Here is an 11,369-nt window from a genome sequence, read left to right as displayed (position 1 = left end):
AATATAATTTTTTATATTTTTATTAACTAACAATAGTTATTTATTAAAATATTTAAGGTACAGGTCATTTCAGATTGAGAATTAATAAAACACTTAGTAATTATATATTCAAACTTTTCTTTATATTATTCTTATATTGACATTTTTATAAATTAATTAATCTCGAAACAATAAATGACTAATTTGTCTATCTTGCAATTAATGACATTTTTGCCGAGTCATTAATTAGTGGACATATTATTTTACAAAAAATTTAGAATTCATTTTGTATTCTTAAAAAAATTTGTCCTTTTGCGACCATAAGTTATTTTGGTCGTTAATACCTTGTCTAATTGTGACCAAAACTTGATCGTTTTGCAACCATAAAATTTGGTCGTAAAAGACTAATCCTTTCGTGACCATAATTTATTTTGGCTATTGATACTTTAACCAATTGCGACCAAACTTTGATCATTTTGCAACCATAAAATTTGGTCGTAAAAGATTAATCCTTTCATGACCATAATTTATTTTGGTCGTTAATACTTTAACCAATTGCGACCAAACTTTGATCATTGTGCAACCGTAAAATTTGGTCATAAAAGAGCAATTTATTCGCGACCATAATTTATTTTGGTCATTAATACTTTGACAAATTGCGACCATACTTTGATCATTTTGCAACCATAAAATTTGGTCATAACAGACCAATTCTTTCGCGACCATAATTTATTTTGATCGCTAATACTTTGACTAATTACAACCAAACTTTGATCATTTTGCAACATAAAATTTGGTCGTAAAAGACCAATTCTTTCGCAACCATAATTTATTTTGGTCGTTAATACTTTGAGTAATTGCGACCAAACTTTGATCATTTTGCAATCATAAAGTTTGGTCGTTAAAAATCAATTATTTTGCAACCATAATTTATTTTGGTCGTTAATGTGCTTATCAATTGCGACCAAAATTTACTTTAGTCTCTAATATGTTAACTTTTACGAACAACTCATTTTGGTCACAAATAAGATAGTATTTGCGACTTTTTCAGTTTGGTCGCAAAAGGCCTCGTTTGTTGTAGTGGCGGATGCAAGAGGTATTAGCAGGCTACCACGTTAGGTGAATTACAGATGCACAATCCCATATCGCCTCGGTGTGCAAAGGAGCTTCAAGTCACAACAAACTTTCAAACTTATGTTCTGCCCAAGATTTAAGAGCATTACAGATGAAAGTTTAATAAAATAGAGTAAAAACTACTCCACCTCAATGAATTGATGCATATTACTCCCTTTTTTCTTTTCTTTTTTCGTAAAAAATTGATAAAATGTAAGTATTTAAGGAGAAAATAAACAGAGAATGAAATTCAAATAGAGAAGCAAATAAACATGTAGATAGCATCCAAAATAAATATGACTATGCATAGATCATGAATAATAAAGCATAGCACAGTCAAAGCAAAATCATAGCTATCTAAACATGCACAAGAAGTAGCAAAAATATAAAAAATATCAAGTACAGACCCAAAATGAATGAACGTATAGGAATGTATCTAAACTCTTTCAATTCTTAATCATCTCCATTAGGATCAAAGTCAGACTCTCTATCTCCACTATCATTATCATCTCTTTCTTCATCACTAACAACCTCCTCTTCAGCGCTAGAATCACCACTCTCTGACTAATCACTCCTTAAAGCAATCTCCTCATCACCATCATCCTTTGCTGGAGATACATCAACAGGATCTGACTGTAAACTTTGTCCAACAATCCTAGCTAAAGCATTATCAATCTTCTTGTTTATATTAATATATGATTAAGAACAAGGAAACTAGAGGACGAGTTATTTAAAAAAAAAAAAAAAGTAGACGGGATTTATGTAGTACAGTTTTATTAAGTTTTATATCATTTTATATTTATTTTTTAAAATATCTAGGGACTCTAATTTTAGGATTTTAATTTCCTTCTACCATTAATTTTTTTATATTTTTAGTTTCGCAATTTGTTTCCGGTAAGGTATTAGGTTTCTTGGTGACTATGTTTTTTACTTTTTATAAATGCATGTATTGAGACAACAGAAGAAATCAATTCATTTTATCAATACAATATCAGATTCCTCTTCAAATTTTCTTTTTTCTTCTAGTTTCAAGGTACCCTACTTTGTGAATACAAGGTAACCCTCTGATGAGCATCGAAAAGTGCGCATTTAAACCCGTTAAGCTTAAGCATTCTAGTACCTTTATCTATCTTACTTTGCTGTTTTAGACTTATTACGTGTTATTTATATTTTCAGGCACTAATCCCAAAATTGAGCTAACTCAGCCAAATAAGAGCTTAATTGAAGCAATCCTGAGATAAACCAAAGGAGGGAGCAAAGTGGAGAAAGAAAGGAGCAAAAAGGAATCAAAGTTGTGCAGCTGAAAAGTTCGATCGATCCAACTTAGAGTTCGATTGATCGAACATCTATGATTGATCACAGTACTTCTCGATAGATCCAACCTTGGCCTTTGCTGAAATTCCAAGTTCGATCGATCCAACATTACCTTCGATCGATCGAACCTTATTTTGTCCTATTCAAATGATTGATCTTATCCACAGCTGTACGCTTACCAACCACTTTTGTCCTTTTCCCCATAAATATCTTTGAAATATCTCAGGCTTGTCCTTATCCGGAGGAGTCAGACCACTTCGATCGATCCAAGATGCAGTTCGATCGATCGAACCCATCTTTGATCGATCCAAGTTAAGGTTCGATCGATCGAACTTCCTCCAGCGAGAAAAAGTTAAAGTCCAGCTCATTTATTCCGTCCTTCACCTAATCATTGGAGAATATGCCTTGCACGACCACAGCTCATCATAGGGTGTATTTGACCTACCTATATAAGGAATATGATACACTTTTTGGAGAGGAGTCTAGAGTCGCTTGTCACACATTGAAAATCATCTTGGAGGCTCTTCTTGGAGAGGAGGAAGGAGGGAAGCTAGAGCACCATTGGAGGAGATCTTCACCAACAAGGAGCAGCCATGGAGTTAGCCCTTGAGGGTTGGATCATCACTACCATGAGTGTCTAGACATCCTCTTGGGGCTAGAGTTAGCCCCAAACATGCTTTCTATACTCTAATCTTGTGTATTATTGAGGGATTAGTGTTGTATGATACATCTTGATATTCATGTATATATAAATCTTGATTATTTCATGGTTTGTATGGTTTAATGCTTCCAATTGACTATTCTATTCTATCCATATGTCTATGTATGCTAGAGTAGGATATTCATGTGCTTATCTCTAGATTTAGTGTTTTTTATGCATGTCTATGTGTATTGATGCTATAGATCTAGAGATTATCAAGATGATATGCTTAATGAATGCTATTTTGGTTCATTTGATGGTTTATGCCTATTCTTGATGGTTTGTGCTTCTCCCCTAGTCTAGATAGCTTTATTTTCATGCTAGTAGTGTAGATTTAGTGTAGTGGTAGTGTAATATTAGATGGGAGGACAATCTACTCTTGATGTTTGATGTTTCATGCTTGTGAGTCCAAATGGCATATTCCTCTAATATTGTGTTGTATGTGGATTGTGAGCTTAATAAAGGATTAATGACTAGTTATGATATGTTGTATCTTTCTCATGTGTTTAGACAATTTATTCCTCTCTCAATAGATATTTTGTACCTCTCACATGATGTTTAGATAATGCATGTTTAACTAAGTCATCCTTATGGATTGCTTGGACTATGAGCTTAATGAAAGGTTCAATGACTTGATTTGATATTTTGTTCTCTTCACATGATGTCTAGACAATATATTCCTCTACCAATAGATGTATTGTGGCCTCACACATGTTGATTGAGACAATTTGCACTTGTTGAGTCACCCTTACCAATTGAATGTCTTTTACACACACAACATTGTTGCAACACATTCATTTCCCTCATTAGTCACTTGGTTATGGTTTGGAATAGTATTGTTTGGTGGTGATCTCTACACCCCAAGACCTTTCCTTCTTACTTACTCTTTATCTTATTGCATTTTAATTAATTCTTTTCTAGAAGTAATCAACCAACCCAACTCTCTTTTGCAATCATTTGGTACACTAGAGTCGAAGTTGAAATTCCAACACGTATAATCCCTTGGGACGATCCCTACTCACTCTTGCTACGTTAGTAGTGGTGTTGGTAGTGGTTTTTATAAATTTAAATTTGACATAAAGGGCTTTTCTTGAACCACACATTCACTACATTTAGTTTGGCGTATTGGAACGGCCGTCGTCAGATTTTGGCGTCGTTGCCGGGGATTAACGGTTTTGTTGGAATTAAACTAGACAATAGTGTTCATTAGATTGCTTCTATTTTTTTTATTTTATTTTCCATTGTATATTCTTTTCTCTTGATTCTCATTATTATTTTTTCAATTAGGTACTTGACTACAAGGAAGGCGAACTTTAGAACTTAAAGCAATCATTGGAGCTTAAAAGCTAAATTTGGAGTTGAAGTGCTAAAGGACCATTGTGACCAATTCTTGGCTCTCTTGTATTTTAATTGTTTCACTTCTTTGTATGTTTGTGATAGCCCTTGTTGAGGCTCATTTTATTGCTAAATTTTTGTCCAAGCATAGGCCCTTGTTGAGGCCAATTTTTTCTTGCATTTGGGTTTTAATTGTGAATGGAGGAATTGTTTGATCCAAGTTTGGGGGGGAATTACATCCCTTCACCTTATGCTCCTCCATCACATTTTAATCCTTATGAGATTGAGTCCAATTCATTTCATGCATCATCTTATTATGGACTTGATCACTCATTTAATCCTTCTTATGACTATTGCCCTCCACCACCATTTTATGATGAATCAATTCCACCACCTTCTAAGTACTCACCCGAATTTGAAGAAAAAGTGTTAGCTTTACTTGATGTGCATATTTCACACACTTCCCTTATTAATTCTCATTCTCAAACTTTAGCCAACTTAGAAGCTCAAGTTGAGCAAATTGCAAGTACTCTTTCTCATCAAGAGGAGGAGGAAGAGGCAAATGAAAAAATGGCAAGAACTTCAATGTATATAAATGAGGATGATGAGAGTGAGGAGAATGAAACAAGTGAGCTAATGCCTAGCACTCTATCTTGTATAGAGGAAGAAGTGGCAAGTGAGTTAGTGGCTAATCCAATAGAACATAATATGATTAATGAGGACTTTCCTTGTTTTGATTATGATTTTATCTCAGAGATGGCTACTCTAGAGAGTGAGGAGATGTTGACCACACTTGAGGTAGGAGAAAAGGAGGAGGAACTTGTTAAAGAGGGCCTTCCTTCTATTATCTCTAATGACCCTCTTGAGGAGTGTCTTTTGGAAATGTATAAAAATTGTGGTTTTGACTTTAAAAGCTCTAAAAATGAAATAAACTCTCTAATGGACTCCTTAGCTTACTTAGAAGGTGAGGACATGGTAATTTATGAGGAGGAGAAGAGGGATGAAGAGAGGGTGTTTCTTATTAATCCAAATGAGTCTTTAAAAGACAATGCCTCACCAATTATCAATGTGGATGATCATTTGAATGTGTTTCAAGAACACAACAAAGAGGCAAGCCTAATGTAATACCCCGTAATTTTAAAGAGTGTATTTAAATTAATTTTGTGTTAGGTTAATTTTTTTTTAATGTGTAGATTTAATCACCTTGTAATTATATATGTTAGATTAGTTAATTAATTTTATTTATTTGTGCATGTAATATTGATTTATGTTCTATATAGTATAATGATTAGTTTTGAAATTTTTATTGGTTATGTTTTAGATTAATTATTATTATTTAATTAAAGTATTTAATTTGTATAAAATAATAATAATAATATAATAATAATAATTATAAAAGTTTATTAATAAAAATAATAGTTATAATAATAATAATAGTATTAAACCAATGTCATGATGAAATTAGAGATTAGGATAGGATTTCATCAATGTTTATGGGTGGAATTGAAGCCATATGGTTGGGAAGGTGGTTAGTAAATGTAAAAAAATTAGATATTTGTAATATTTATATTATATAATTTGTATATAAATTAGCTAGCCTACCTTAGAAGGAAGGAAAGGGAGTTAGACACAAATTATAAATTTTAGTAAGCCATTGTAAAAGTGTGGAAAGGAAGAGAAAGAAAGAAAGGAGCTTGGACCGGTGTAGGAAAAATTTACCCGACTACGCGCAACCGGCGGATTTATTTTAAATCCAAAAAGGCAAGTTATTATCTATTTTTCCCCTTTGAATTAATAAATTAATTGTTTGGTTTATTTATATTATTTTAGCGCATAGAGACCATGTAAGGAGTTTAATAAATTAGGAATTTTAGTTTATTAAATTTGTGAAATTTTAATTATATAGGATGGTATATATTTATTTAATGTCCTATGAAATTAATAATGGCCGGAAATAATTAAATAAAGCTTTAGGGATTTTTCTAGAATTTTCTAGATTTTTCCGGGGCTTTTCTGCAATTTCCGGCGACCTTCCGGCGAGTTTTCCGGTCGCCGGCAATGGGGGAGATGACCGGAGTGATCCGGTGTGATGCGGCGCACCATAGGAGGGTATGCGCGCGCATCTGGACCATTAAACAGTAACGATTGATCCGGTGCACCGCGGTCCATGTTACCGCGGTACACCCGGATCCGTGAGCGTTGGATGGAGGGAAGGTAGGTGGATTGATCCTGTGTGGCGCGCATGTAGGAAAGCTGATGCAGCCAACCAACCGGAGGACGCCACGTCAGCAGGAAGCCATCAACGCGCGCGTGGGAGCGCGTGCGCGCGCGTGGAACTCTCCAGACGCGCGTGGGAGCGCGTGCGCGCGCGTGGTTGATGCCAGACGCGCGTGGAGGCGTGTGGGAGAGTGGGGAAGGTTGGGTTGCGCGTGGGGAGGCTCTGGGAGGCGCGTGAGGGCGCGTGTGGGGTCTCTACAACTACTGGAAAAATCCAGAATACCCCTAGGGACTGTTTTGTAAATTCCAGAACCTTAAACATGGATTTTTAGGTACTGTGTTGGTATTTACGGGTTTAACGGGCCACGAAATTATTATTTTAATACCCGTTAATTATTCTTATGGCCAATTAATCTTTTCTAAGCATCTATTGGCTCGTTTATGGTACGGATATTAATGTGATTTATTTAATGACATTGTTAAATATAAATAGTGTTAATATCTTACTAAATGGTATCAAACATTACTGTTAAATTAAATAATGCCATGTTTTAATCATATAAATTATACAATATATATTATGGGATATTTATACTGTTAATCATATATCAACCATGATTATTATGCTGTGTGCATTTCAGGAAATAAATGGACTGTTTAAATTATGTCGCATTTATATTATATGGATGTGTTGCCATATAGAACCATGTGAGCTGGCTAATAAGTTTAGACTCATTTATACCTTATGCATTCGTTGCGATAGACAGATGTGTGGCTGTCGGGGTATGTGGTTTAATATTATTGGCATGTGTTGCCTAATTGACATACTCGGTATATTTATTAATATTGTTGGCATGTGTTGCCTAATTGATATGCTCAGTATATTCATCAGTACTTTGAGAGGTGTTATCACTGTGTAGTTCGTTATAGTCAGTGTTGTCAGTACCGTGCACCATGTATAATAGCTGATTTCCCGGGTAGGGAAAAGCGACACTTAACCACCTAGTGTGAGTCTAAGTGATCACCGTCTATTCTGGTTGAGGTCATGTTATACATTGGATAGTTCCCTTAGGATGTATACAGATATAGTACTCATCCGATTCATAATGATTAATTTATTTGATTCTCTGATTTGGGTCATAGTAGAGAGGACTTGCTCGTGGGGTTGACCCACCATTGTTGTTATTTCAGGATACGGTCAGTACCCGTTCCAAGGTTGAGGTTAGCAGTGAAGGACCACCATCCGAACTCATCTACTCTTACGATCCAGTTCAGGGTAGAAGTTTTATGTATTACTTCAGTTTCAGTTTTTATTTACTTTTGACGTTGAACTCTCAGGGTTATATTTAGGGATCCTTGACATAGGATTTCCAAGTTGTAATGGAGTACTGTATTAAATAAAGGATGGATGGATGTTGTATTATTTAGTGTTCCTTTCCTGTCTAAAGTCTTTTATTTTCATCATTTTGTATTCCATGCTTGTATATTGCCAATTGTTTTTGATATCCCTCGTTTTTCGTGTATAAGCCTGATCAACTTATGCGTGGAAAATGTGGGGGTGTTACACCTAACTATGATTGATTTTGTTTTCAAGACCGTGGATGAAAGGAACAATATCATCTCTTTTATTTCTTTTCAAGTCATTCTTTTGGAGGATGATTTTATTGTCATAAGTGGGACATTAAATGAGAAAAGTGAAAAGAGGGTCAATAAGGATGTTTCATATCTAGTTTTTGATTCATTTGATTAGTGAGTTGACCTAACGTCTTGCTAGAGACGTTAAACACTAGTATTCGTAGAGTTTCACAACTCTATTCCTCCCTCATTTCTATCTTGCATTTTGATTCTTGCGAAGTCTAGATACTGTTTTTGTGGTTCATATACATTGGAAGGAACTGAGTAAGGGATTGCATGAGCATTCAAGTCATTTTGAGCATTTAGGCATAATTTCGATCGATCCAAGTTTTGGTTCGATCGATCGAACTTTGGTTCGATCGATCTAACTATGAACTTGATCGATCCAGCTCTCATTTTGCACCCAACACTTAGAAAAATTTTGGACCTGCATCCAAATTCCAAAATGCATGCTCTCGGGACTTTTCAAAATTTTTCATGTTCGATCGATCGAATTTCAAGTTCGATCGATCCAAGGTTCCAACACGTATCAACTCTTGAACCCTTAAACTTGTACATTCTTTATCATCTTCGATCGATCGAAACCTTTCTTCGATCGATCGAAATTTGCATCTCATTAATTTAATTTCCTTTGATTTTTTAAAATTATGCAAAAAAAAAAAAAAAAAAAAAAAAAAAAAATCCAAAATTTCAAAAAAAAAAAAAAAAAAAATGCTATTAAGAGTGGAGACCTAAGTTCGATCGATCGAACTCTATCTTCGATCGATCGAACTCTACATATCGTGTTTTTAAAATATAACCGAGTTGGATCGATCACTTTGGATCGATCCAACTTCAAAAGGAAACCGAACCCTAGTCTCCCTCTTCTCTCAATCTCATCCTAATCCGGCAAAAACCCAATTCCCAATCATCTTCCCCATCTCCGGCGAGCAAATTCCGGCCAACTCAAGCCTTATTTTCACCGCGGCTTCGCCCCCTCTCTCTCATCTCATCCCTCTCGGTTTTAAGATAAACCGCGAGCCATTTCTTGATTCCAAGCTTAAATTGATGCATGTTATTGATTTTCTATGTCGAATCATGTTATAAATGTGTAAATCATCCATTATTGAAGCTTGAATTTCCTGTTACATGATATACATATACATATCCATTCGGCCGAACCAAATTGGGGATTGTGATGTGATTTGTGGAGTTTGGGGAGTGTTTGGGTGTTGAGGATTAGATATTTGGTGTGTAGATGGGCCCACAAACACGTTTGTGTGGGCCTCGTGCTCTAGATCTCACAGATCTGCGACTTTTCAGATTCGGCATTCGCACAGTTCGATCGATCGAACTTGTGCTTCGATCGATCGAAGTAGTGAACTTCATTTCACTACCTTCGATCGATCCAATCTTGTGCACTTTCATGCTTCGATCGATCCAAGTGTTGGATTATTCCAATTCACTTCGATCGATCCAAATTTTGAACATTTTTCACTTCGACCGATCGAAAATTTCTGTGATCGATCGAACTTAAAGTTCGATCGATTGAACTTTCAAAGATCACACATACACACTCCATTCATCTTGTGTCGTCTTCATGCTATCTTTATATGCACAATGCCTGTGATATTCCACATTGGATGCATTTTATACCTACATTGCTTAGCATGACTCACATTTCATCATTATCATAGATTCATGTCATCCATATTTTGTCTATCTTATTTGACATACATGTTTCTATTATGCACTTAAATTCTTATATATCTGGCACTGACTTATATATAGAAATTTTCTTGTCTTTTTACAGACCATGCCTCCGCGGTACAAGAGTACAGCCAGGAGATCTTCGGGGCCACAGCGACCCCGCAGACATATACGGCCCAGGATAGAGATGGTTGTCGAGCCATCTCATACTCAGGTTGAGCCCGCACAGGCTACTCCCCCTCAGTCCCCATCCCACGAGGCTGAGGAGGGAGCTGACCACATGCCATCTACATCCCAGGCTCCTCCAGCCTTCACACCATCACCTTCTCCTGTGCGCCATCAGGCAGATGCAGCCGCCATGCCATCACCGCAGCTACCTCTACCGGCTCAGCGCCGTGACCAGTTGCTGCCGAGATATATAGCTATGACCGTGGCTCAGGAGTCGTACTTCGATACTGAGTACTTCTCCGAGTCTATCCTGACCCGGTCTGGCTATCAGGATATCATGCAGCGGGGCCTCTCAGCCATCTTTGCCCCAGTCACCGGCCTTGTATACCCGCGACTGGTGCGGTTATTCTTTCAGCATCTCCGGCCCTCGCCACGATCTACCGCAGAGATGATCACTACACTGGACGGCCACGAGATTGTCATCACAGTTGACACTCTGGCCCGTGCTTGCCGGTGCCCACACCGGTGTCCACCTGAGCTTGTAGAGACATACCCGAGGCTGCATAGGCCTTCATTTTCTGACATGGCTGTCTCCTTGACAGGCCATCATGCCGGTGGTCAGACATTCGCCACCAGGACCTTCTTGCCTGACGACCTCTGGTTCATCAACACAGTTCTCTTCCAGAACATTTACATGGCGGGCCACAAGATCCAGAGGCGTCATGACTACTTGACAGCTCTTTACGCTTTTTACAAGGGCTACTGGGTATCTATCCCAGTCCTCATCTGGAGTGTGATGAGGTTGCTGTATGATTCTTTCATTTCCAGGAAGGACCCTAAGTGGTCCAAGGTCCTGCCCTTCGGACACCTCATCATGCAGATCCATCTTGACCAGTGCTACAGAGTGCCCCCAGATGAGGAGCCCCTTACACGGTCCAGCTTCTATAGGAGGAGCGACTGGAATAAGAGCTACAATACTTTTATTCGGAGTCTTCAGGATCCAGCTGTAGAGGAAGCAGCTGAACTAGAGAAGGAGGAGGCAGCCCAGGCACAGCCGGCACCTCCAGCAGCAGCAGATATCGCAGCGGACGACGCACCAGTCGGTCCGGCTACCGATCGCATGGACATTGACCTAGAGCGACCTACGGAGGAGTATGCTGATACTGCAGATGATGCTGATGCCGATGATACCAGTGATCGAGCTGCTGCTCAGGAGCGA

This window comes from Cornus florida, unplaced genomic scaffold (assembly GCF_030987335.1).
Source record: "Cornus florida cultivar Cherokee Brave unplaced genomic scaffold, ASM3098733v1 CherokeeBrave_3.0.0_Hap2_Chr07, whole genome shotgun sequence".
In the NCBI taxonomy this organism is placed as follows: Eukaryota; Viridiplantae; Streptophyta; class Magnoliopsida; order Cornales; family Cornaceae; genus Cornus; species Cornus florida.
The sequence above is the reverse complement of the archived record's forward strand: the minus strand, read 5'-3'. Positions refer to the sequence as shown.